At 46.9% G+C, this 27,510-nt stretch overlaps 1 protein-coding gene across 2 annotated transcripts in view; it reads left to right on the top strand.

The window, feature by feature from the left end:
- The window catches only part of PACRG (parkin coregulated), a 435,595-nt gene that overhangs the window by 174,691 nt on the left and 233,394 nt on the right, over window positions 1–27,510 (top strand). The window lies entirely within an intron of this gene.

Below are 27,510 nucleotides of genomic sequence, written 5' to 3'. Positions count from 1 at the left end.
TTTCATAGCAAGCAGCTTACGTTACTTAAGCTACATCGACACGTGAAGCCTACTTCGAAGTAGCCTATTTCGATGTGGCGACATCGAAATAGGCTATTTTGATGAATAACGTCTCCACGTCCTCCAGGGCTGGCAACGTCGATGTTCAACGTCGATGTTGCGCAGCACCACATCGAAATAGGCGCAGCGAGGGAACGTCTACACGCCAAAGTAGCACACATTGAAATAGGGATGCCAGGCACAGCTGCAGACAGGGTCACAGGGCGGACTAGCGCTTCCGGGGCAACAGCTAGCCGCTCCCTTAAAGGGCCCCTCCCAGACACACTCAGCCTGCACAGCACGCGGTCTGAGGAGCCATAGGCACACAGACCTCGGGCGACGCAGTCATGGACTCCCAGCAGCAGCGGCAGCAGCAGCAGCAGCAGCAGCCAGAGGTCCACCCAGCCCTCCCTGCAGGAGCAGTACTCGCCCTGATCCATGCCATGCGGGAGGCAGCTGAGCACCTCCTTGCCACACCGGAGGAGGAGCAGCCCCCAGGGGAGCAGGGCTCAACCCCCAACCCAGCAGCACCCCGACCCCACCCCACCCTGCCTCACACGCCGCCGCCTGTGGAGCTATCCCACCAGCACCAACTGGTGGGAGCAGCTGGTGCTTGAGGAGTGGGACGACGACCGCTGGCTCAGGAACTTCAGGATGAGCCGGCAGACATTTATGGAGCTGTGCCAGTGGCTCACCCCCGCACTCAGGCACCAGGACACTGCCATGCAGCGTGCCTTCCCAGTAGAGAAACGGGTCGGCATCGCTGTCTGGAAGCTGGCCACTCCAGACAGCTACCGATCCATGGGACAGCAGTTTGGCATCGGCAAGGCCACCGTCGGGGCTGTCCTTATGGAGGTAAGAGGGGGGGCAGGGGGGCCCTTGCAGGGCAGGGGAGGGGAGGGCAGGGGGGCTCTGGCAGGGCAGGGGAGGGCAGGGCAGGGCAGGGCCACGCACACCCTGCACACCCCTCATTGGTGCTCTCCCATGTGCTTTCCCTGCAGGTCATGCGTGCCATCAACACCATGCTCCTCCACAGGCTCGTGAGGCTGGGGGACCCAGATGCCACCATCGCGGGCTTTGCCACGCTGGGCTTCCCCAATTGCTTCGGGGCTCTGGATGGGACTCACATCCCCATCCACGCCCCGCAACACAGTGGAGGACGGTACATCAACTGCAAGGGCTACCACTCAGTGGTCCTCCAGGCCTTGGTGGACAGCCGGGGCCATTTCCAGGACGTTTATGTGGGCTGGCATGGCAGCAGCCACGACGCCCGGGTTTTCCGGAACTTGGGCCTGTGCTGCCGGCTGGAGGCGGGGACCTACATCCCCCAGTGGGAGAGCCCTGTGGGGGACACCACCATGCCCCTCTGCATCGTCGCAGATGCGGCATACCCCCTCTGGCCCTGGCTCATGCACCCGTACACGGGCCATCTCTCTGCCAGCCAGGAGCGCTTCATCCAGTGCCTGAACCACATGCGCCAGGTGGTGGAGCGCTCATTTGGCTGCCTGAAAGGACGCTGGAGATGTCTCCTGACCCGCCTAGATGTGGGCCCCAACAACATCCCCCAGATTGTGGGTGCCTGCTGCGCCCTACACAATTTGGTGGAGAGCAAGGGGGAGGCCTTTTTTCATGGCTGGGCTGTGGAAGCTGGCAGGGGTGACGTGCAGCCACCCGCTGCCCCCAGTCGCCAGGTGGACCTCAAAGGGACCCGGGTCCGGGAGGCCCTGCGGGCCCACTTCGAGGAGGCCGCGGGGTGAACTCTGCCAGGCACCCCATTGGGCCCCCCCTTCCTCCACAACACTCCCTGTCCCTACGCCCACACCACGGAGCACCCAACAGCACACCCCCCTCCCACTTCTCCTGAACAAATAAAAGCACGCACTCATTGGTAAAATGAAACTGGTTTTCTTTTTTGAACTGGTTTTTGAACTAATAATGACAAAACTATGTACAAGACCTACTAACTAAAGCATAACATAAGTGAATAATAAAAAAGTTTCCATATATTTACATGTAACAAAAAACAGAAAACCAGGGATTACAAGGACGGGGAGAACTATTTACATGGCGGGGGGGACTGGGCAAACGGGGGGCACAAAAACATAAGTCCAACTATATACAAGGGGAGGGGGGCATGTCCTGGGCCCCACGCCCCTATAGTCTGGCACTGGGGATGGGCAGCCGGGAGTCCCGCCTCGGCCGCAGCCCTGTCTGGGGCTGACTGGGGGCCGGGCGGACCGGAAGATACGTCTGGTGAGTCTCAGCTGGCCCCAGGTGTCCCTCGGCAGTCCGGCCCTCGGTGGTGGGTGGTGGGGCAACAGCGGACGGTGCGGTGACGAGCGGAGCAGCAGGTGGCATGGCGGGTGGAGTGGGCAGGGCGGGCACTGCGGCGGCCGGCGCGGCACGGGGGGCCAGGTAGTCCACGAGACGGTTGAATGTCTCCATGTAGACCCCCCATGCCTCTTGGCGCCAGGCCAGCGCCCGCTCCTGCAGGTGGAGGCGGCGTTGCTCCACCCGCAGACGCTGCTCCGCGACCTCCAGCTGCCGACGATGGATGGCCAGCAGCTGGGGGTCCGTCGCCGCCGTGTGGTGTTGCGGGGTCCGCCGTCTTACCCGCCGTGGGGCCAGTCGGTCCTCTGCCGAGGGGCTGGCCTGGAGTGATGGCCCCGGAGGGGATTCCGGGACCACTGAAGCCTCGCCAGCGCTCTCCGGTCCTTCCGATGGTGCAGCTGCAGAACACAGGAGGGGGGAAGAAGAGTGGAAACAGGCGTTAGTGTGGGCCCCAAGCCATGGCCCTTGTCCCCCCACCCCTGTGCTGCAGGTTCCCCATCCCCGTCCCCGGGAGATGCTGCTGTGATGGGGTTCACGGGTCCCCCTGCACTGCACCCCGTCCCCTGGCGGGAGTGACTCTCACTTCACTCAGCAGGGTCTGACAGGAGAGGTTTCTTAGGCCACAGATGCCCAGTTTCTCCCAGGAGTGACAGTACAGCAGTCAGAGACAGTCCTTCCAACCCGTCCTGGGGAGAAGACCCCAAGGGGTGCCCCTCTGGGGTGTAGCTTTCCCCCTCCTCAGGCTGGCTGCCTTCCAGCTCTCCCTTCCCCTAGCCTCTACCTGCGGCCCCCCCCGATTCAAAGCCAGCTCGGCTCCTCCCCCCTCTTTGTTCAGGGCAGGGGTGTCACCTGCCAGTTGTAGCCCCAGGATCATCCTTTGCCCCTGGGAAATATTCAGCTTGCTGCTCATATCTAGCCTGAGTCTCGCATTTGCACTCCCCCCACTCCATCACATGCTGCTGCGGCTGCTGCTGCTGCGGGGTGTCCCACCCCCTCCTCCCGGGGGACCCTAGAGGTTCCGCTCCCCCCTGCCCCGGGGATGGGGCATGGCACTGTCGTGCTGGGTGGGGGGGAAGGGGCTGATGCCCTCCTGTGAGGGACATTGCACTGCTGTCCTTGGGGCCATGGCCATCTGGGCATGTGGAGGGCTCTGGCCACATATCTATTACCCCCTCTCCTCAACCCCGGGGGTGTACACCGGGGGGGTACATACCTGTAGGTCCACTACCACGGTCTGGGGACACCCGGGGGGCGGACGCCCGGCTGCTGCTCCGCGAGGGGAGGACGATGTGCTGCCCCGTCTCAGCGGAGGAGGAGTCCCCCTCCTCCTCCTCCTCCTCCTCCTGCTGCTCCGATGCCCTGGGGGTGGGCTCCAGGGGGGGCCCCCAGGGTGCGGGGCTTACCTCCGGGGCAGACTCCGGCTCTGGGGCCACCTGGGGCTCCTCAGCCGAGGTGTCAAGAGTGGCTGGAGGGGAGGAGGTGTGCCGGGGACCCAGGATGTCCCTGAGCTCCCTGTAAAAGGGGCAAGTGATGGGGGCGGCCCCAGATCGGCCGGTCGCATCCTGGGCCCGGGCGTAACCCTGCCGCAGCTCTTTCACTTTACTCCGGACATGGTCCAGAGTGCGGGCATGGTGACCCCAGGCGGCCAGGCCCTCGGCCAGCCGAGCGAACGCATCCACGTTCCGCCTCTTGCTCCCCATTACCTGGAGCACCTCCTCCTCACTCCAGAGCCCCAGCAGGTCCCGAAGCTCGGCCTCTGTCCAGGAGGGGCCCTGCTGCCGCTTGCTGCCCTGGCTGCCCTGGCTCCCCTTGGGGGGGTCCCCTGGGGGCACTGGGGGGGCTGCCGTGCGGCCATGAGGTTGGTTGGGGGTTGTTGGGGCTGCTCAAGAGCATGCAGGCTGGCTGCGTGTCTGGGCTGCCGCCTGCATGCTCTCTCAGCTTCCTGCACAGAAAGGGAGGGGGAGGGGACCTTTAAGGGGCCGCTCCACGCGGCCACCATTGAGCTGAGGGGCTGGAGAGAGCGTCTCTCACCCCCCCAGCTGCCGGACGCCATGGAGGACCCCGCAATTTCGATGTTGCGGGACGCGCAACGACTACACAGTCCCTACTTCGACGTTGAACGTTGAAGTAGGGCGCTATTCCCACCCCCTCATGGGGTTAGCAGCTTCGACGTCTCGCTGCCTAACGTCGATGTTAACATCGAAATAGCGCCCAACACGTGTAGCCGTGACGGGCGCTATTTCGAAGTTAGTGCCGCTACTTCGAAGTAGCATGCACGTGTAGACACGGCTTTACAGAAGACAGAAGAAATGTAGATAACATCAAAGAGAAGGGAGATGGATGTTGCTAAAAATGGCTCAAATGTTAGCATTATAAATAGGGAAGAAGGCACTTCCTCACCTTAGAAAACATATTCATGGGCTGGAGGAGAGAGGGAAGTATCTGTAGAATTAGTCAGGACTAGGATCTCCTCAGAGGAAAAAGAAGGATAAATTCCCAGTCTGTCTTTTAGCTCTGAAGCGTTTATTTTCTCTGCCAATCTTCTAGGTCTAGGGAAAAGATGTATAATCCTAGAGGCATTGAAACCACTGACAAGGGAGAGTGAAGTCTCTGCTCTACAGCCTTGGTTGAGGAGAAGTCAATGGACCCAGGCTGCTAGCAGGAGGGAATGAACTTGTGACATTGTGAACTAAAGCCGTGTGCTCTACTGCATGAGCTAAATGTCAGCTGGCTCTCAGACAAGGCTGTAAAGCAGAGACTTCATTCTCTCTTGTCAGTAATCTTGGTGCCTTGGGGGTTACATACGGAATGAAAACTTAGTCCCACTGAAGTCAATGGGAGGGTTGTCTTTGACTGAAATGTGGTTGGGAGATCTCACGCATGTGGTGGAGGTAGACTCCATCCTACACAATTGTTAAGGCATGATGAACCATATTAATATTTCATTTTGTTTTCTGGAATCATTGTAAAGAATAATATTATGATAAGGAAACTTACTTGACCCTTAATGTCATGCTGACACAAGAGCTACATCTACACTAGAGGGTTTTTTCAACAAAACAAACTTTTTGTTGACAAAACCCGTGGAGTGTTCACGCTAAAAATGCATTCTGTCTACATACTGTTGAAATAATTTGGCATTTTTGTCGACAGACTTCTGCCTCTTCCCCATTATGCAGAATGCCTTTCTCAACAGAATCTGTCAACAAAAAAGCCGTATGGACATTCCGGGTGGGGTGGAGGGAACTGTCGACAGACAGGGCTTTCATGTCCCGGGGATGCCTTGTCTGCTGTGCTTCCAGTTGGCTGTTCTGTCAAGATAGGGCTGGGCAGTCTGGCCACTCTCTGTCGACAGAGCAAATCAACAGAGTGATCTGTTTTCACGTGGGCCATATCCACACTAGGGGCATCTGTCGACAGAAGTTACTGTCAACAGGGAAGTCTCCACAGAACCTCTGTCAACAGATTGCATCTACATACAACTTGCTCTGTTAACAGAGAACTGCCAGACTGCACTGCCCTCTGGTGCCAGAAAGCAGAATGGCAGCTCTTCAAAGAGGGCTGTCCAGCAACCAGAAGCCCTCTCTGTTGACAGAAGTGTCTAACCTGCACTTTTGTCAACAGTACTCTGTCCAGAGCACAGTGTGGTTTTTGCCAAGGCCGCAGCACCATTGACATGATCTTTGCTAATTGTCAGGTCCAGGAAAAGTGCATAGAGTAGAACTTTGTTCTGTACACTGTCTTTATAGACCTGACCAAGGCGTTTGACACTGTCATTAGAGAAGCCCTGTGGATTATCCTGTCAAAACTTGGCTGCCCAAGAAGATTCGTTAACCTCATACGCCTGTTCCACAATGACATGACTGGCTTTGTTCTTTCAAATGGCGAGTCCTCAGATCCATTTGAGATATCCAATGGTGTGAAGCAAGGGTGTGTGCTGGCCCCAGTGTTATTCAACCTCTTTTTCACGTACGTCCTCAGCCATGCACTTAGGGAGCTGGACAATGGAGTCTACATAAAATACAGACTTGATGGGTCACTTTTCGACTTTCATCATCTGAATGCTAAAACCAAGGTGCTTGAGAGGCTCATCCTTGAAGCCCTTTTTGCTGACGACTGTGCACTTATGGCACACAAGGCATCTGATCTCCAGCTCATCGTCAACAAGTTTGCTGATGCCACTCGCCTCTTTGATTTGACCGTCAGCCTAGGAAAGACCGAGGGACTGTTTCAACCTGCTCCAGGATCTGCTGCTCTCCCTGCTTCAATCTTTATTGAAGGAACAGAGTTAAAAACAGTAGAGAAGTTCAAGTACCTTGGCAATGTGATAGTCAAGGATGGCTCCCTTGACAAAGAAATCAATGCCAGAATCTGCTAGGTCAGCCGGGCACTAGGACGTCTGAGAGTGTGAGTGTTGAATCAGCACAATCTCCAACCATCCACTAAACTGAAAGTGTACAGGGCTGTAGTCCTGACCAGTCTCCGGTATGGCTGTGAAACCTGGACCTTGTACAGAAAACATATAAAACTGCTGGAGCGCTTCCACACACACAGCCTGAGGTCAAGCTGCACATTCAACGGCAGGACAGAGTTATGAACCTGGAAGTCCTGGACAGAGCAGGAACCACGAGCATCGAAGCCATGATTCTGAAAGCCCAGCTTCGCTGGACAGGGCACGTCATACGAATGGAAGAGTCAAGAATCCCTAAACAACTCCTCTATGGTGAACTCTCCTAGGGCAAAAGGAATCAAGGTAGGGCTCGCAAGAGGTATAAAGACTGCGTGAAGGCAAACATTGCTTATGCTGGTTTAAAACCAGATCAGCTAGAGCAGCATGCAAAAGACCAAACAGGCTGGTGTGCTCTCATATGACACGCATATGACAACTTTGAAGAGCAGCAACGTGTACACCTCATTGATGTTCGTGAGAGGATGAAAGCAACAGCAGCAGCTGCACTAACAGAGCCAGGACAATTCCTTTGCCCCCACTGTGAACGCCCATGCCGTTCAAAGCTTAGACTCCTGAGCCACATGCAAGTCCACAACCGATGAGCCTGTGCAAGCTCAAGACATTGTCAGACACGATGGACTACCCTACACTTTGTCCAGAGATTCTTATGCCTCAAATTTTTGAGGAATAATATTGTCTAGGAAAATGCAGAGTTCTGTCAAGACTTTGTCGACAGAATGCATTAAGTGTGTAGACTTTCCCTGAGTTGTGACAGGCCCTTCTGTCGACAAAACTCTAGTGTACAGCCAGTCGTGTAGACATGATCTGTCGACAGAAGTTTTGTCAGATCTTTTCTAACAGTAACTTCTGTCCACAGACCACTGTAGTGTAGATGTAGCCAAGTGGAAAAGGACAGTTTGTAGGATAATTCCTTAATGAGGGAAAATATCAAACAGAGTAAAATCTGATATAAAGAAAATAGTTGTATCAATGCTGTAATAGATGTTAAAAAGACAGATTGGGTTGCTCTTTCCTTTAAAGCCTTTATGAGTAAGATGGAGGCAGTAACTGGTAAAGAAGATTTGAAATCAAAAGAGTTGTACAGCTGCTGCTGAGGAAACGGCTGGGGTGATTTTCTGGGGCCTAGAATTTAGAGGTGGAGGTTAGGACTGACATAACTGCATCTGTTGCCCTATGCTTTTCTGGTACACTCTGTTACCATGCAGCCTGTTTTTTCAGGAAGTCAGTAAACTCTCCTGAGGCTATGTCAACACTACCAGATGAATTCAGTTCTATTAAATTTGATTTTATAATGCTGGGTTTTATAAATTTGATTTTGTGTATCCTCACTTCCCACAAAGTCCACACAAAGTCAAATTAGTGCTGCCATACTAAAGTGGCTAAACATCGACTGTTACAGCAGTTAATTGTGGGAACCTCTCCCACAGTTCCCTGAGCCCCACATTCTGCACCCTCCCTCTGGGCCCTGCTGCATCCCTACCCCTGGCAGTGCTCACCCTGCTGCTTGGTTCCCAGGTCACCACAGCTTGGGAGAACCTGGGAACTGACCTGTGCTGCTGTGCCTGACTTAGGGGAAGCCAGGAGCCAGTCACAGCAGGGTGCCAGGTGCCGTGCTGGTCAGTTTGCTGGCTCCCACGAGTGGTAGGCAGCCAGGAACCAGGTGCAGCAGCGCCCACAGTTTATCAGCTCCCTGTCACTTGCAGGAGCCAGGAAACTGACCAAGGCTGCTGCTCTGGTTGGTTTCCTGGCTCCTGTGAGTGGTGGGCAGCCAGTAGCCAAGTACAACAGTGCCAGTCAGCCTCTGGAGGCTAATGAATTCTATTCAAAGGCATGGAGCTTCCACACTAGCCTTCACTTGAACTGTTACATTTGAGCTTCACACTACACCCACCCAGTTCCGATGAAATTAGGCTATCGATATTAGTGCTCCCTAAATCAAACTAGTGGTATTTACAGTGAAGACAGTCACTTGTTGCAATCGAGCTAACTGACTTAAATTTAAATGTACCTTATTGTGTAGACGTAGTTTGAATAAAAGTTGAGTTCTGGTGGAGGTATAATATGAGAAGGTGACCTGCTCAAGACAGGTGGATCTGGTAAAAAGAGGAAAAACAAAAATAGGTGTGGAAAACAGATGAGGATGGAATAGAAACCAGGGTGATGATTACAGAGAAGAGAGGGAAGTACAAATTCATTAGATGAAGTCAAAAGACAAGAGGAAGGAGGCAACAAGAAGAAACTAAAAACATGTCCTGAAAAACAGGTCTGAGGGACAGAGAGAAGAGGAGAAAGAGAAAATGGGGAGTTTAAAACATGCAGGGAGGTAGTGACAAGGAATAGGGAATGAAAAATACTATACGATGGCAAAAAGAGATGAAACAATGAGCCATTCAGAAGGTCAGAATGAAGTAGGTGGTGCGGAGCTATATGAAATGGAGCCATATGGATCACCTTCACTCTTGTCTCAGGCATAAGAAAAAGAAATTTAGAATATGAGTATTCTTTTAAATGAATATTTTGTTTCTATTCTACGCTACACTTTTTTTCTTTAAGTGAAATGTCAATGCATATTTGATGAGCAATAGTAGTGTTATCGCTTGTTACTCTTTACATTAGAGTGTTCGGTGAATCAAATGCCTTTACAATTTGTCAATGCATGCATTAAATTAGCTTCACTTTCTCAAGTGAAATTCACAAAAATCTTGTTTGAAATATGCTTAACTAATTGTATAAATTGAATATTTGCTGCTTCTATTTTTATTTCATGAAATATAGTTACAAAGGTGTTTGCCAGTTTAGGTATACGTTGTCCTCAGAATACTGATTTTGTAAAAGCAAGTAGGTCAGTTGTTCAGATTAGGTTTATGTAATCCTTCAAACTATAGTAGGTTCAGACCTGTCTCATCTGTAGATAGAATTTGTGTCTGTAATTTATAAACTATAAATGTAATCCTGTCCTTTTTAGAACTTCTAACTTGGCCGGCATACCTGACATTCACTTGGGTAGCCTGGAGCTATTTTACATGCACAAATCAACAAGCTTTCCAAGAGTTTACCAGTATCATGGTTATGCACCTAAAGTTTTTTGCTCCCTTTTTAATGAATTTTCCACTATCCTTGCCTGTACTTTGTAGAAAATTATTACACATCTGATTCTTGCTCAGGGTCCACTCCTAGAACTTTGACGTAGACAAGCCATACATTGACTTCAGTATCAGTTTTGCTGTAACTGCTGAGTCTTTGAGAGTAGTTGCAACATGCCATCACCAAGAGCGAAGAAGAAGTCAAACCCTGGAACTCTGGAGCTGAGTGACCAAGGGCTTGTCTACACTAGCCCCTTCTTCCAAGTGGGCATGGTAATCAGCCTGAGCAGGGAATAGCAATGGGGTGCTGTGATGCATATGCAGCACCTCATTAGGCTAATTCTTGCCATGGGAACTTTGAAGTTAACAACTTTGAAGTGCTGGCAAGCTGTGTAGCTGCAGGCACTTCGAAGTAGCCACACAACTTCAAAGTGCCCTTCCTCCCAAACCTTCGAAGTACCCACATGAAGAGGTGCAGCATGTCCATCGCAGCACCTCATTGCTATTCTCTGCTTGGACTGAGTACCATGCCTCCTTTGAAGAAGGGAGGTAGTATAGACAAGCCCTTCAAGAGATAGGAACAGTTTCCTATCACTACCCAATCCCAGGGAACATAGCAGCTCCTGGTTTGGTTCTGGTTACGATGGCCCGATAATCATCCAGACAGGTGGACTCAGCTAAGGTTGAAACAGCAGGGAAAGTCCAGACGTTGAATCCAATCAGTGCCTGTTTTGGTATGCATCCTAGGAGTATTTTAGAAACTAAACTGCCTGAGGGAATAGAAGGTCAACCTGTAAGAGTCAGAAGCCATGGATTTCTAGGTGTCATTCTGGAGAAAGAAGTAAAGAACATTTCAATTTGTTACCTTCTTTTTATATGGGAAAATATTGAATAGCTGCTCATTAAATGAGCACCATCCGCCAGGAGTACTAACTGAGGCAGAACACTTGGAGGAAAATATCATATGACTGTATAATTGAAAACTGTATCATGATGCCTGTGAACAAGCAACCTAATTTTTGAATATTTGACTTTGGAACCTTAATATTCTTTTAATGTAGTTCTTTTGGATTTAATAATATTTATTTCTGAAGACAGATTATAAGACTCTTAGTTATCTATGCGTGTTAAATTTCATACTCTATTTCTAAGCAGTGTCTTGCGGGGGTATAGTTAAAGCTTGACATGATATATCCTGTTGTGGTTGAACCTGATAAAACTGATAGATTTTAATATGATAGTATAATGTTCCATCATTGCTTGTTGTGGCACTACAACAAAGTGAAAAATATGTAGTGACTATCAGTCCTTGATTTAGCATAAATAAATTACTTTATCATTTGATACATCTGTTGCTTAAATGCAATGAAATTTTTACTATTGTTGTTAAAAAGTGCTCCTGTGATTTGCTTAGGACATACAGAAGAATGAGCACAGGTATAGATATTGATCATAAAGTGGAATTAAATTTCAATTTTAATGAGGTGGGACATAGTTATGTGGGTCCAGTACAGTATAAAATGTCAAATAACCAGTATTCAGGACTAGCCCCATTCAGCCTAACTTCTAGTATTCAGTCCATTTCTGAATACAGCGAGGTCACGACATTTGCGAATTTAACATTCGTGAATTCAGTTATTCATGAGTGGCTCATTGTCCCCTGCACTGTTTCTGCCACACGGCACAAGCCACCATAGCTGCCTGCATGGTACTGCTGTTGCCGCCGCGTGGCATGAGGCACCATAGCCACCCACACGGAGCAAGGTGCTGTTGCCCCGGCTTGGTGCTGCTGTTACCACCATATGGCACAAGGAGCCAAAGCTGCAGCACAGCACAAGGTGCCATAGCCTTCCGTGTGGTGCTGGTCTTGCATTAAACTTCAAAGTAGCACACTACTCCATGCCCGGGAATGGAGTAAGGACGTCAAAGTTGATCTCCCTACTTCAAAGTTAACTTCAAAGTAAGGGGAAACGTGTATACTCCCTGCAGGCTACTTCAAAGTAGCTCCTAACTTTGAAGTTAACTTCAAAGTTAGTTCCTAGTGTAGACACACCCTATGTGTCTGACAATTTTGTCCTTTACTGTATTTTCAACAATTTTGCCTAGTCCTGAAGTCAGGATTACTAGGTATACCTCTGACATCACACTAGCTATCATCCAGTCATTTGGTACAGAAGTTGATTTAAATGATAGGTTACCAACTACAGTTAGTAGTTCTGCAATTTCATATTTGAATGCCTTCAGAATTCTTGAGTGAATACCATCTGGTACTGGTGACTTGCTACTGGTTAGTTATTCACTTGTTACAAAATCTCCTCTCATAACTTCTCAATCTGGGACAGTGCCTCAGATTTGTCACCTAAAAAGAATGGCTCCGGTTTGGGAATTTCCCTCACAACCTCAGCTGTGAAGACCAAAGAATGAAAAAAAATTAATTTAGTTTCTCCACAATGGTCTTAATCTCCTTCAGTGTTCTGCTAGCATCTCAATTATCCATCCTCACTGCTAGTTTAGTAGGCTTCTTGCTTCTGATGTGCTGAAACAATTGCTTTTACTCTCCAAATTTTTGAGAAGTAAAAGCACTTCAAAGTAACACAGGCACTTCAAAGTGCCTGTGGCTATACGCATGCTAGCACTTCGAAGTTTGACACTTCAAAGCTGCCAGGGAGGAGAATTAGCCTAATGAAGTGCTGCATATTCACCACAGCTCGTCATTAATATTCTCCCATCACCCTGATTACCATGTCCCCTTCAAAGATGGGGGCATGTGTATACAAGCCCCTGGTATTACTGTGTCCTATTGATTGTCTTCATTCTGCCAACGTTGTGTGATTCCCATCCTATTTAATATGAGCCATCTAGCTTACCATCTTATTATTCAGACTTCTAGCATTCATATATAAGCACTTTAAAAACGTATCACTTTTTAGATGTTTGCCATTACATGTTGTAATTGAATGACTAATTTTCACCAGATCCTACCCATTTTTTATCATCTTCCACCCTCTCCCTTTTACTAGGACATAGGTAGTCGCCATTAATTGTTCCTCCCTTAAGGAATGTCTCTTTCCAAATTACATGCCTCTGTGCCCTTGTCTGCTTTCCCCTAACCCTAAGTTAAAAACTGCCCCATGACCCTTTTAATTTTGAATGCCAGCAATTTGGGTCCACTGGCTTAGGTGGAGACCACCCTTCCTGTATAGCCACCCCTTTTCCCAAAAGTTAACGCATTCCTAATAAAGCTACATACCTCCTCTCTATACCATTTTCTTACCACTCATTGAAACTCTGGAATTTTGTCTGTCTAGTTGGAGGTCCTGGACTTCAACCTCTTGTCTAGCAGCCTAAATTTGGCCTCCAGGCTTGTTTCCTATTCTTCCCTGGTACAGCTCCTCCCTGGCACGGTGCAGAAGTCTATATAAATATCTCAAGAGAACTGCAATTGAAATTGGAGTGGCATTTTATACTTGCCAAACCTTTCCAAACAGAAGCAAAAATAGTCTTTTTAAATGTTTAATCAAACTATTCTGAGTGCCAACAAAGGGTAGCGAGTATGTTATGTATTTATTTGTCCTTTGGAAATGCCTTCCTTTAACTCAAAAGCCCTGAGAAAATTTTATTGGGGATTTAACAAAAGCTGTGGTGATTTCTTCTCAATGGCTCTTAGTTCACGTATCTTTTCACATGCACTGGAAGTGAGGAGACTACAACATGTAATCTGTCTCCATGATTCACCCCCCCCCCCCCGCAATAAAGGGGCTGTTAGTTCTTTTGCAGAGCAGTCAATACTAAGAGATCCAGTAGGTATTAATTTACCCTAAGTTCTCCATTATCATCTTCAGGGGCCATGTGACAGCCTGCACATGTACTGTTTCTGGCTTTTAAATAATAGAGTGCAATGTTTATATATTCATGTGTATGCATTCTGGAGCTATATATCTGCATACACATGAATAAATATATATATTCATACAGTGCACTTTTCCATTTAAGATATAGGCTCAGTGGTATGAAGGGATGTTAGGCAATATATGTGGAACTTCCTTTGATGAAGGTAATTGATTTATACCACTACTCGCAACCATAATATAAACTTGTGTTTATAACATTTTGTCTTTATTACCAAAAGCAATTAAAACCAAGGACTAAGTTATTTTAAGCAAACAGATTCATTTTAAATTCATCTATTTTTGTTTTGAGTGTAGCACAGCTGCATTGTAATGTGATCAAGCACAATAAAATCTGCTCTATTGTTTATTGGGAACAGAGTTTTACAATCCAGGTAATGTACAATTATACCTAAAATGCCTTGAAAGTAGAGGTTAAGTACTTGTTACTTTTAAACTCTAAGTGCTAACTTTTACATCTACAATTTAACATATGTTAACAATCTTAGGCTTGGTCCTGCAGCATTTTTGTCTGTCTATGATTACATCTCTGAACTTTCCATCTATCTGTGAAGTTTACTTAACTGGAATTACTGTGTATGATCATAGTATGGAGATAGGTTGGCCTGATGCCCAGTTTTTAAAGGAACAGACCCATATTTAAGCCCTCCTGCCGGTGTCCTGACTTTTTCTTAAAAACAGGCAAATTATCCCACATTTTCTATCTCCAGTACTGGTGGGTGCTGCTTCTGGCCAGATTCCTGCCTGCCAGTTGCCCATCCACGAGCAGTGTGCAGTGGCCCACCACGGAGGTGGGTGTGCAAAGCTAGAGGCAGGGCATACTTGTAGCATGTGGGACCAGCTATTCCAATGGTGCAGCCTCTGCTGTGTGCCAGCTGTCAGCCAGGAGGGCCCCACTCTCCCATTCCATTTCTCCTTCCCACATTTCTTGCACTGACTGAGGACTGTGAGTAGCAGTGGCTGGAGCATGTGAGCAGGTGCCTGACAGCAGCTGGTGACTTGTTCCCTCTGCTGCCCACTCATCAGTCATGCTCACCATGTTGCTGTCCTCTGCCTGGTATGCCCCTTCTTGTCCCTCAGCTCCACTCCTCCACATCTCAAAGCTCCCATGTGTTGTCTCAGGAATAAGTGACTCCAAGTACCGAGAGAGGTGAATATTTCCTGGGGGCCCCAATCTGGTGAGGAGGGTGGAGACAAGGGAAGGTCAGGTCGATTGGTCACCACACACAGGTGAGAGAGATGTATGGGAGGTGCCGTCTCTCTGATTGATGCATGAGGGAGTTCCAAGGGCCACATGCCATTCCAGATGCAGAAGGAAGGAGGGGCAAAGAGCCAGAGCCTCTGGGCAGCCTGGAGTATTAGTAGGGGAGCTGGTTGCCTGCAGCAAGGATTGCCCCCACACATTCTTTGGATATGGTGGGGAGACACAGAGCAATATGGCTCTGCTCCCCGCAGCTGCCAGCTGCATTGCTCGGGGAAAGGCCAGGATTGCCCCCCAGCACTCACCAGTGGAAAGCAGAACAATGCAGGCAGAGCAGGGAATGAAGCACATTGCTTCCCTGCCCTCCTCCACTGAAGATGAGTGCAAGGGAGACCCTGACCCCTGACACTGGCACCAAGCCCTCCTGCTAGTCCACCAACCTGTGTTGCCTGGGGAGGGGGCTTGGGGAAGAGGCAGGGTGGGGTGGGAAGATGCAGGGTTGGGACCTTAGGTGGAGGGTGCCCCTTCTTCATGCTTCCTAACCAGTCTGCCCATACACACACACACATGCATGAATCCTAAAGTCTTAAAGATAAGAAGGTAAATAAAAAGAATCCAGTTCTGCAGTACTCCTATCCAATGGGCACAGATAACTTGGTGTTAATTTGAACATTTGTACTGCATAGTTCTGATTGATTGCCACTGAACTCATTTGAATATGAATAATTTTACCAGATGTCCCATATTCAACATGAGGAAATATGGTCAACCTATATGGAGATTTTTTGACATGAAGCCCCATGGAGAGTAATTATAAATCAATGAAATTCTGTGAGATGGAACAAATCCACACTCTCTACTCTTCCATCTTTCTTGGCTCAACTTAATTCAGGGTGAGAATCTGCATTAGTCATCTCTCTAGATAAGAGAATAAAGATGGTCTAGGGAATCTTCTAAAAAGAAAGTACAGTGTTAAAGTGTAGACCTAAACAAAGATTTCTTAATAAGGAAAACGCTCAGTTATTTATTTATTTATTAATGAATTACACCCTCCATTTAGCTTTAACTAGTAGAAGATCATTTTGGTCAGTTTAATGTATGCTTATTTAGTATGCTTAGAACACAGCTGTACGAATACACACAGAAAAATGTGATACATTCTCAGTGTAATAGGCACATATATTGTTAAACTAAACCTGAGCTTGACTGGAAAAGGTGTATGGAAACCTGAATCCCTTAATACATTCTATATTCGATCCAGCCAAAATAAATTTAAATTTTGTGAGTTTTGGACGCAGAAATAGATGAGCTTATGGAGGTGCAAACAAGTACTGATGAAACAGTGGAACTTTAGAGGAGACCAGGAGACTTCTGTTTTAGTAGCCCATGGAAAATAGAAGACTTTTGACTGTAGATGGTTAACTTTCAAAACTATCTGTAGGTTTCAATTGAAGAAATTTTCATATATTGGAGAAATAAATTAATAAAGTTATTTGTCAAAAACATTCAAGTCCTCCACACTTGGAACTAATTATAACTAACATTATCAGAATAACAATTAATATTAAATTCATCCTGGAAAATAATGAGGAATAAATTACCCCAATGAAATCGGTTCTTACATAGTGACTTGTGCAATACTGAGACAGAGTTATACCTAAAGGGAGCCTTCACATACATCTTTTATCCAGAAACTGACCACTCTTCTCTGGAGCTGGAATTTTTCTCCATTTTTCCCTTCAGACTACAGATGCTTCTTCAGTCTTATTTGGGTTGAAACTAGCTAGATCCCATTCAGATATTATCTCTACTGTGGACACTAAACATTGGGCACTGGGTAATAACAAGTTCTTCCACACATGAGATGGAGATGTAAATATGAATGTTACCTTCCTAAAAATGCAGCTTTTCTCACTTATCCTCTTCTATTCTACATAAATTCTTATGTGTACTCATCTGCATAGTATCTAAGCCTAGTAATAGTGCAGTAGTAAATTAAGCAATGTGACTACCCATCTGTTACATGCTGTTTGTTCTCTCATCCTCTCCCAAAAGTGAAGAGTCTTGTTTTGGTGTGGGGTGTGGGTTTTTGTGAGATTTTTACATTAATATATCTGTTATGTAGTTTTGTTAAACAAAGCAAAATAAATGAAATGTGCCTTGTGTTTGGAATAGAGGGTGATGGGGTTTTGATGGTCCTTAGTTCTTATGGTAATTAATTTTGCCATCTCAGTTCACCCTCAGAAAAATCTTGTTCCCTACACAGACGGGCTTTACTTTTAGAGCTGAAAGTTTCATTGTGCCAGGGGAGCATAGTTTTGACATAGAAGACAAAAGGTCATTTTACCATTAACTTTAGGAGGAGAAACTGTACCTCAGTCTCTCAGTGCACCCCTATACATGTTCAACGAGTGGAGTAATAAGATAAAGATGCCAAATTACTTCTTTCCACACTTAGTAATATTACTTTCAGCTGTAAACTGCTTTTAGCTGCTGTATGTAATAGAATTTACTATCAGCTCCCATTAACTCAGTGCTGCTTCATCATGGTTAAAAATAAAAATGAAAGAAGACCTACCTACGCATAAAGAGAAGAATGATGACAACAACAAAACTAAACAAGCGGATAGCAAAGATTTATAGGCATCTTCCTCACTACCCCAAACCAAACCACTGGAGAAACAATACCCCCAAAAATTAACCTGAAGTTTCACAAGAAATAGTTTTTTGTAAGTACTTGTCTCAGCATGACTGCAAAACACTAATTATGCAATAACTACTATAATTTATGTAGAGGTAATAAAAATGATTAACTGGTTATGTTATGTCTTGCATTTTTACATGAATCAAAAATGTTCTGCCCAAAATGTTTTGTTTGGAGCAGACAGAGGTTAGTTGTAAATGTTTTATTGTTCACTTCTTTAATAAACTCTTGGGTTCTGGATTTGTAGATATTCAGATAACTTTATGATTGACCCTGACCTTGAATCTGAACATCTCCAGGTTCACTTAAACCTAGAAAATATTTTCATCTGGTACGAAACATTCTCCTCATACTGAAAATCTCTCCACTGAGCTTTTCTTGAACATCCATTATGTATTATTTTTGCATATTGTTCCAAGGAATATAAGATGCACTAGACTTATCTTCTCTACTGACAAGTTGTCCACCTTCCCTTCAGTACTGATATATAAAATAGCAATACTCCTGTAGAAAAGATCTGTGGTCATCAAATTCTTAATCTAAACAATGTTAATAAAAGCTGGTTTTAGATCAGGACTTTGTAAATTACACTTCTGATTAATATTTTTCAGTATTTGGAAATGACAGTATTATACTGATCTACAAAATTTCAATCAAGCTCACAATAGACTATCAATAAAAGGGGAGAGGTTTTTAAAGATGTTACTGATTGTATCATTGAATAAACATCCAGGTTTGCTGCCAGTTGTCCCATTAGTTAGTCAATACAGTACTTTCTTATTCAAAGCTATTTTTAAAGGCTTTACAATATCCAGATTAGGTATATATTGTTCAAAGTTGAAAGTCTTATAACACTGTATTATATTTTCTTCGATATTTGGAATTATACAGTTAAAAAAACAGCGTGTTCAGGAAGAAGAATCCAGAAAGTCAGAAAATAATTTTCCCCTTTATTGTATATCACAATGAATTATCAGAGCTATAATCCATTAATTATTTCAAGTTAAACTCCTTTAAAAGGGGTCTGTTAGAAAATTTGATACTATTTTATTTTAAATGTCCATTATCTAATGCTAAATTACAGAGGAACACCTCTAGAAGTACATGTGACGTCCATATGAATATCAAATGAACTCATTATTATCTGTGGTATTATAATGAACATGGGGTCAATTTATAGTAATAGCACACTTAAAGTAGAACTGAAATTTTATGTTCTCATCCATTTTAAGAGTTAGATGTGAAATAGTACAGTGGAACAATTGTCAGTGCTTAGGCTTCACTGTGTAGAAAAGTAGAAGACTGAAACTTTAGCAAAAAAGAAACAAAATATTGTAAGCAATGGAGAGCGGAAGAATTTAAGATCAAGCCAAAATTATCAGGTCAAATCCTCTATCACCACTTTCTACACAGTTTCCAAATTTGGAGTTTTGAGAACATTATAGAAAGTTGATTTTTAGAAATTCTCTGACAATGCTGCTTATAATTTATGAGTCTTTTATATAATATCTTAATCTATGCTAAACATTAAGTTAAAAAGTTCATCATTCAGACCTTCAGAAATGTCAAATTTGCATTTGCCCACATAACTTTCATTCTTCTTCGAGTGGTCCCCGTGGGTGCTCCACAGTAGGTGTCGGGCTCGCCCCAGTGCCACAGCTTGGAAAATCTTCAGCAGTCTCCGTCAGGTCGCGCATGCGCCGATGCACATCGGCTTTTCGCGCGCTTACGGTCACGTGCGCAATCCGGTCCCCGCCAGTTCCTTCTCAACCGCTAACGGCTGCAGACGGAATCCTCTCCGTCTCCAACGCCTGAGACAGATAAATCTTATTTTTTTCTCGTGTTAATAGTTTTTAACAGTTCATAGTTAGCAGTTCTATAGTTATTATAGTTAGTTACTCTGTTAAAAGTTGTTAAAAGCTAAAGACTATCTTAAAACCGCAGCAGCCGCCTCCGGGCGGGCCTGCTGTTTTTGTTTGTCAGCCTTCAAAGGCCAACGGTTATTAACATCACCTAACAGACTGTTAAGTGTGCTATTAGCACCTAAGGACTCAGAGTTAAGTTTTAACAATGCCATCCCCCGGCTTTAAGAAGTGTGAATCTTGCCGGGAGGCCATGCCTGCTTCGGATGGCTGTAGCAGATGCATACGGTGCCTTGGGGAGACACACGTTCCCCAGAAGTGCTCCCATTGTTCCAAGTTGACTAATAGAGCTAGAAAAGATAGAGAAATGAGGCTGAAGATGCTGTTAGAAAGCACTTCAGCCTGCCTCATCGGAGGCAACGCATGCGGAGGGCTCTTCAGGACCTCACAAGAGGAAGGCTGCCTCTTTGACCTCCTCTGTGCAGAAGAAAAGAAGAGCCTCGCCTACTCGATCCCTGCCCCTTACTGTTGGGAGCGGGACGAGTGTAACAAAGGGCCCGCGCACGCTGGCTTCCTCCACTGGTAAAGCCGCGACGCATGCAACCACTCAAGGCCCTGCAGCTACCGGGGAGACAGCACCGAGAGCTGTGCGGGCACTAGTCAGTCCGGCACCGGCTACTGTGGCACCGATTGAGACTTCCCCAAAGGCACCGGGATCAACGGCACCGAGGACATCGGCACCGGGATCGATGGCACCGAGGAGATCAGCACTGGGATCAACGGCACCGGGATCAACGGCACTGAGGATGACGGCACCGGCAACGACGGCACCGGGAGCAATGGCAATCAGCCTGACACCTGCTCCGGTACCAAGTTCACCGACAAGACCACCCGAGAGGGTAAAGGCTAAAACGAAGACCAGGCACCGCAGCCCCTCTCCTGAGGTAATTGCGCTGCCTCTGTCACCACGATCACCACCAGAGATTCGACGGGCAGCAACACCTTCAGCCTGCCACAGACGTCCTTCTCCTTTTCTTCGGAGTCCATCCCAGGGGTCTGCACGCTTTTCTCCATCATCTAGCAGAGATCCCTACGAGTCTTCTCACAGAGGCTCTCCTTGTATGTCGGTATCCTCTCAGAGGTCTCGACATTCCAGGCACCACCCTTACATTCTTGGGTCATGGTCCAGGTCTCCATCGCCGGGCCCCTGCCCTGTTGCTACGACCGCCATCATTATGCGGGGCGTCAGCATAGGAGGTCGACGTCTCACTATGGATCCCCGTCGACCACCCCTCAATGCCACAGTGTTCTGCTTCCACCGGGGGGAACACCACGAGTTCCCCAATCAGAGGCTGGGTCTAAAGACATTGAACCCCACCTCGAAATTCCACAAAGGCAATCACATCAATACAGCCAGGATCCAGAGGAATTGGAGGAGAGATACCGTAGTGATGCCTCCTCATCCTCGCCAGACGAGGCCGTGGTCCCTGGAGACATTTCTCCCCCAGATGACCTGAAACAGTTCCAGGAGCTGTTCAAACGAGTAGCTCAATCCCAAGATATTCAAGTGGCGGAGGTGCAGGAGAAACACCACAGACTCTTTAAAAACCTCAGGCCTCCATCTTCTTCTAAAATTGCTATTACTCTGCACGATGCAATCATGGAGGCAGCCACTAATATATGGCAGACTCCAGCATCCGCTCCTCCTACCAACAAAAGAGCGGACAAAAAGTACTTCGTCCCTGCGAAAGGTATGGAGTTTCTATTTAGTCATCCACAGCCAAACTCGCTCGTGGTTGAATCGTCCCAACACAGGTCCAAATCGTCCCAGTACAAATCTGGGGGATTGGACAAGGACATGAAGAAGCTGGATCTTCTGGGTAGAAAAGCCTACTCCTCCTCTACTCTGTTGCTCCGCATGGCCAACTATGCCGCTCATTTGTCGAATCACAATTTCGACAACTATTCCAAGCTTACTGCCCTCATGGACTTCCTTCCGGAGGATAAAAGGCCAATTCTTAAGGCAATTGTGCAAGAGGGCTACGCGGCTTCTCGAGCGGGCGTGCAGATTGCACTGGATGTGGCGGACACAGTGGCCCGCATCGTGGCTGCTGCAGTGGTAATGTGGAGAGAGTCATGGCTTCACACATCCGGCATTCCAAAGGAGTTACAGGTCAAAATTGCAGACCTCCCCTTCGACAAAATAAAATTGTTAGCTGATTTGACTGACTCAGTCCTACACTCGAGCAAAGATTCCAGAGCGACACTTCGGACTTTGGGGATATATACTCCACTGTTCAGAAGGAAGAAATTTTATCCTCAGCAACGCCGTTATGGTTACCAACAGCAACGTACCCAATTTCAACAGGGGTATGATCAGGGACGTCATCAACAAACACATTATAAGGGCCCTAGGCGCCGGCCTCAGCAGGGCAACACCTCCGCAGGGCAAAGTGCAAGACAGCAAGTTTGACGGGTATGTCGAGGGCCGCGAAGCCAAGACCGTACCTCAGTACCAATCTCAGTACATGTTCCATCACTGACTCAAGCCATTGTACGCACAATGGAAAAGCATCACGTCAGACAAGTGGGTATTGGAGATTGTAAACACGGGATACACGATCCCCTTCCAGTCTTTACCTCCACCAAATCCTCCCACCGCACCCCTTCTCAGAGACCCCTCTCACCTACCGGAATTAAGGCGGGAGGTGGACCACCTCCTATTCATAGGAGCGGTGGAGAAAGTACCAGAACAATTTCAAGGCAAAGGGTTCTACTCCAGGTATTTCCTGACGGAAAAGAAGACAGGAGGGTGGAGACCCATTTTGGATCTACGCGCACTGAACCAGTACCTACATAAACAGCGCTTCAAAATGACTACGATGGCTTCAATAATCACGGCACTAGACCATGGCGATTGGTTTGCAGCCCTCGACTTACAGGATGTGTATTTTCATATCGCAATTCATCCAGCCCACAGGCGTTTCCTCCGGTTCCTTGTGGGCACAGATCATTTCCAGTACAGAGTCCTCCCATTCAGACTCTCTTCAGCACCCAGAGTCTTCACCAAGATCTTGGTGGTGGTGTCCGCATACCTACACAGACAGGGAGTTTTCATTTTCCCGTACCTGGACGATTGCCTGCAAAAGGGAACTTCCTGGGCGGAGGTATTACAGATGATACACATCACCACAAAAACATTTACCTCACTGGGCCTCATCATCAATTTCTCAAAGTCAAAGACCGACCCCATGCAAAATATAGAGTTTATAGAGGCTCGGATAGACTCAGTCACGTCAAGGGTGTATTTACCCGAGGCTCATTTTCGTGCCATCGAATCTCTCGTACAACTACTAACGTACAGCCCCACTGTTCCAGTTCTCATGTGCTTACAACTGTTGGGGCATATGGCAACCACCACGTTTGTGGTGCAAAACGCCAGGCTGCATATGCGGGGATTGCAGCATTGGTTGGCAACCGTATACAAACCCTCAATCCACACCGTCCACAAGAGGGTGTCACTTACAACAGAGGCACGAAGCTCGCTAACATGGTGGGGAAACCCCAAGAATCTCCTAACAGGGGTGCCCTTCCGCCAACCGCAAATTACTGTGTTCATTACAACAGATGCCTCCCATATGGGATGGGGGGCTCACATGGACAACAAAACCACTCAAGGATCATGGTCCCCCGCAGAGAAGACACTGCACATAAACATATTAGAGCTCAGGGCAGTGTTCAATGCGTGCAGGCATTTTCACAATTATCTGCGCGGAAAAATAGTCGGCGTGAATACCGACAACACCACCACCATGTTTTATATAAACCGACAGGGGGGAGCCAGGTCTCGTACGCTTTGTGCAGAGGTGGTCCGACTCTGGAACTGGTGCATCGCCAACAATATAATCATAAAGGCTTCATACCTACCGGGGGTCCACAACGTCAAGGCGCACCAACTCAGCAGACATTTTGCGCCCACTCACGAGTGGCAGATCCATTCAGACCTACTTCACCAGGTGTTCCGCAGATGGGGTTTTCCCCAAATCGACTTGTTCGCCACCCGAGAAAACAAGAAATGTCCCCAGTACTGCTCCAGAGCGGGCATGGGACAGGAGTCTTTGGGGGACGCCTTCATGATCCCATGGAAGGGCCCTCTACTTTATGTGTTCCTTCCCACGACACTTATACACAAGGTCTTGGAGAAGGCCAGAAGGGAGAAAGCACGCATGATACTCATAGTCCCAACCTGGGACCGGCAACAGTGGTTCCCATTGCTCTTGCGCATGGCTCAACATCGGCCATTTCCCCTACCAATAGTACCGGACATTCTCACTCAGGCTCGGGGGTCAATACTGCACCCACACCCGAAGAGACTTCAGCTACAAGCATGGCTAATCCATGGCTAAGCGCCTTAGAGACTACATGCTCAGAGGGAGTACAACAAGTCCTTGGATGTAGTCGGAGAACTTCCACCAGAAAGACTTATCAGCACAAATGGTTGCGTTTTTTCGAATGGTGTTCGTCCAGGCAACTAATACCCCAGGACGCCACCATACCTACGATTCTGGATTATTTGCTACAACTCAAACAAAACGGACTTTCGCTATCCTCTATAAAGGTGCATCTGGTGGCTATATCAGCGTTTCGGAATAAAGAGGATGGATCAACCACATTTGCCCATCCTGTTGTCTCACGTTTCCTTAAGGGGTTGGTGAATCTGTACCCCCCTCAGAAACCAATACCGCCGTCATGGAGTTTAGACCTAGTCTACACACCCTCTCGGGACCGCCCTTTGAACCATTGGCTACGGTCCCCCTCCGACTACTTACTATTAAAATGACTTTCCTCCTGGCAATCACATCAGCTTACAGCGTGAGTGAGCTCGCGGCCATAATGTCCACACCACCTTGCACGATCTTCTCAAAAGAAGCGGTGGTCTTATGATTACACCCAGCCTTCGTTCCGAAGGTCTCTTCAGACTTTCATATCAACGAACCAATAGTGCTGCCCTCGTTCTATCCTAAGCCTCACAACTAAAATGAAGAGGCACGGTTGCACTTACTTGACGTAAGAAGGGCACTGGCCTTCTACATTGATAGAACTAAACCTTTCCGGAAAATGGACAGACTACTGGTGTCCATTGCATCCAGGTCAAAAGGAGAAGCGCTATCTTCACAGAGGATTTCAAATCACATTGTGTCTTGCATAAGACTGTGTTACGAGATTTGCAAGACTCCTCTGCCAGTTCCGCCAAGAGCCCACTCTACTAGGGCGATGGCAGCGTCAACGGCCTTCTTCAAAGGCATCGCGCTAAGAGATATCTGCAGAGTGGCGACGTGGTCTTCCTATGACACCTTCGCCAAGCACTACGCCATGCACAGGATGCTTGATGAGGATACACGCCTGTTGACAGCAGTCCTTTCACGGGCAAGCTGCGCATAAATCGGGTACCCACCTCCTTTTTCGGGGGGGGTTACTGCTGGGTAGTCACCTACTGTGGAGCACCACGGGGACCACTCGAAGAAGAAAGAGAAGTTACTCACCTGTGTAGTAACGATGGTTCTTCGAGATGTGTCCCCGTGAGTGCTCCACTACCCACCCGTTCCTCCCCACTTCGGAGCTCTGTTTGTGTGTTTTCAGGGGCGTCCGGAGCGGTTGATCAGGAACTGGCGGGGACCGGATCGCGCACGTGACCGTAAGCGCACGAAGAGCCAACGCGCATCGGCGCATGCGCTACCCGACGGAGACTGATGAAGATTTTCCGAGCTGCGCCGCTGGGGCGAGCCCGACACCTACTGTGGAGCACCCACGGGGACACATCTCAAAGAACCATCATTACTACACAGGTGAGTAACTTCTCTTTCTTCTTCCTTGTGTACAGAATGAGACAGAGGTCCTGTGGAAAGAATAGTACATGTTCATATAGTAAAAGAATGTATCACAATGAGTGCACACAAAGGAGCTGAAGTAAATTTGGCATAGCAACGATAAATCTGGTATTTCTTAATGTTTGGGCACTTGTCTTCTTGATCCAAACATTTCTTTTAATTTATGTTTTTAACTATAATTTTCTTGGGGTTCCTAAGGAGAAAAAGTAAAAAGTTTCTGTTCCCAGCATGTGTAAAAACATCATGTGTCATTAGCAGGCTTTAAACTCTGACCGCTCAGCACTACAGCACAGTCTAGTTACCTGCCAGCTCCAGGGGCAGAGCCCAACCCTACATTCTTCCTTCACCCTCCCTCCCTTATAGCTGTTCTAGTAGTTCCCAGGCTGCATTCCCAGCACAGTGCCTGCTACTGGTACTTCTGCTACCTGGTAGCTTGAGCCAAGCTTTGGAATGTTCATGTGTTCAGTTGTTTTTTGTCAGCCTGCCGAGATTTTCCTGATTATAAGAGAAGGGAGATGGCAATGTTTAGCAATTTATACAACAATAAAAGCTGGATAGAAGTTCATGGGACAAAGGAAAGGTACTTCCTAAACCTGAGGGCATTTCCCTGCTGAGCAGCAAAGGCCTGCGCAATGGCCAGGAAGCATTTGTCAAAGAAATGGTCCCCAGAATATTTATCATGGAAAGTGTTAACCATCTAAAATATAAGGTCACTAGCAGGCCCTTTGCTTACCCTGCCCTTCAGTATGAAGTCACATTTTTAAAATTTTACTTTGTTTCTATGTTTTATTCATTATTCTTGAGCTATCCTTTAGCATAGTCATGTTGAATCTGATGTAACTAAATGTTCTATTATAGTTTCCAAGGTTAAGAATATTGTATTAATCGACTCTGTTTGTGCTGAGGCAGTTATTTAACTAATCGAGCCCAGAATTCCTGACTTAATTACAGTTGTAATAATTTGCTGTGTGACCTTGGACAACCCACAACCTCTGTCGTCTTTTCCATATCTATAAATGGAGATAACACTTAGTTACCTCACAAATATGTTGCAAGAACTGAATGTTTGCTAATCACTTTTAGTGTACAAAGAAGTGCATGGGTACTAAATATTATTATGAGAACATGATGCACTGTTTGAGTTGGAATAGATCATCTGATTTAACCAAACTCTCATTTAAATATTGTTCTGCTCAGTACATGGGTATCACTTATGTAAAGTATTGTCGCCATGCTGGTCTCGGGATACTAGAGAGACAAGCTGGGTAAGGTAATAGCTTTTATTGGACAGCTTTCCATAGGACAGACAAGTTTGCCAACTACTACAGTGCTATTCTTCCGATCTAGGTATTGTGATAGCTGAAAAGCTTGTCTCTCTCATCAATACAAGTTGGTCCAATAAAAGCTATTACCTCAGTCACTTTGCCTCTCTAATGTCATATATATTACAGAAACTAGACATATACCACCTGACTTAACTGTGAAGGTAAATATTGTTAGAGAAACAGTTCTAATTCCAACTAAGATGACAAATTTCATTACCTGTTTTTGAAGTAGGCTATGTCTTGTTCTAAGATAGTGGGAAGAGCAAAAATCATTACTTCAGTATAGGTTGAACCTCTCTAATCTGGAATTCTCTCATCTGTCAATATCCATAATATGGCATGATTTTAGTTAGCCAGACAACCACTTATCGTGGGTGTGGTCAAGTTTCCTTTGGTCCCATAATGTTTTTTTACAGCCACCAGTCCTGGCTCTCAGTGTTCTGTGCTGTTGTTTAGCAGTAATTTACCACTAAATATCTTCTAAGAGTCCAGCAAGCAGTGGAAGTGTTCATAATGTGCTAGACAATATTGACCTCCTGTGGTCCAGCAAATTCCCTCATCTGACACTGGTCTGGTCCCAAGGCTGCTGGATAAGGGAGGTTCAAACTGTATAGCATTTTCAATAAAATTGATGAAAGAAAGGCATTAGAGGTTTGCAGAAGGATTACGCACAAACATTGTTATAAAAATGGTGTGTC

The sequence above is a fragment of the Carettochelys insculpta genome, chromosome 3, assembly GCF_033958435.1.
Source record: "Carettochelys insculpta isolate YL-2023 chromosome 3, ASM3395843v1, whole genome shotgun sequence".
Classification (NCBI taxonomy): Eukaryota; Metazoa; Chordata; order Testudines; family Carettochelyidae; genus Carettochelys; species Carettochelys insculpta.
Note: the sequence above shows the minus strand (reverse complement) of the source record. Positions and strands in the feature narration are given on the sequence as shown.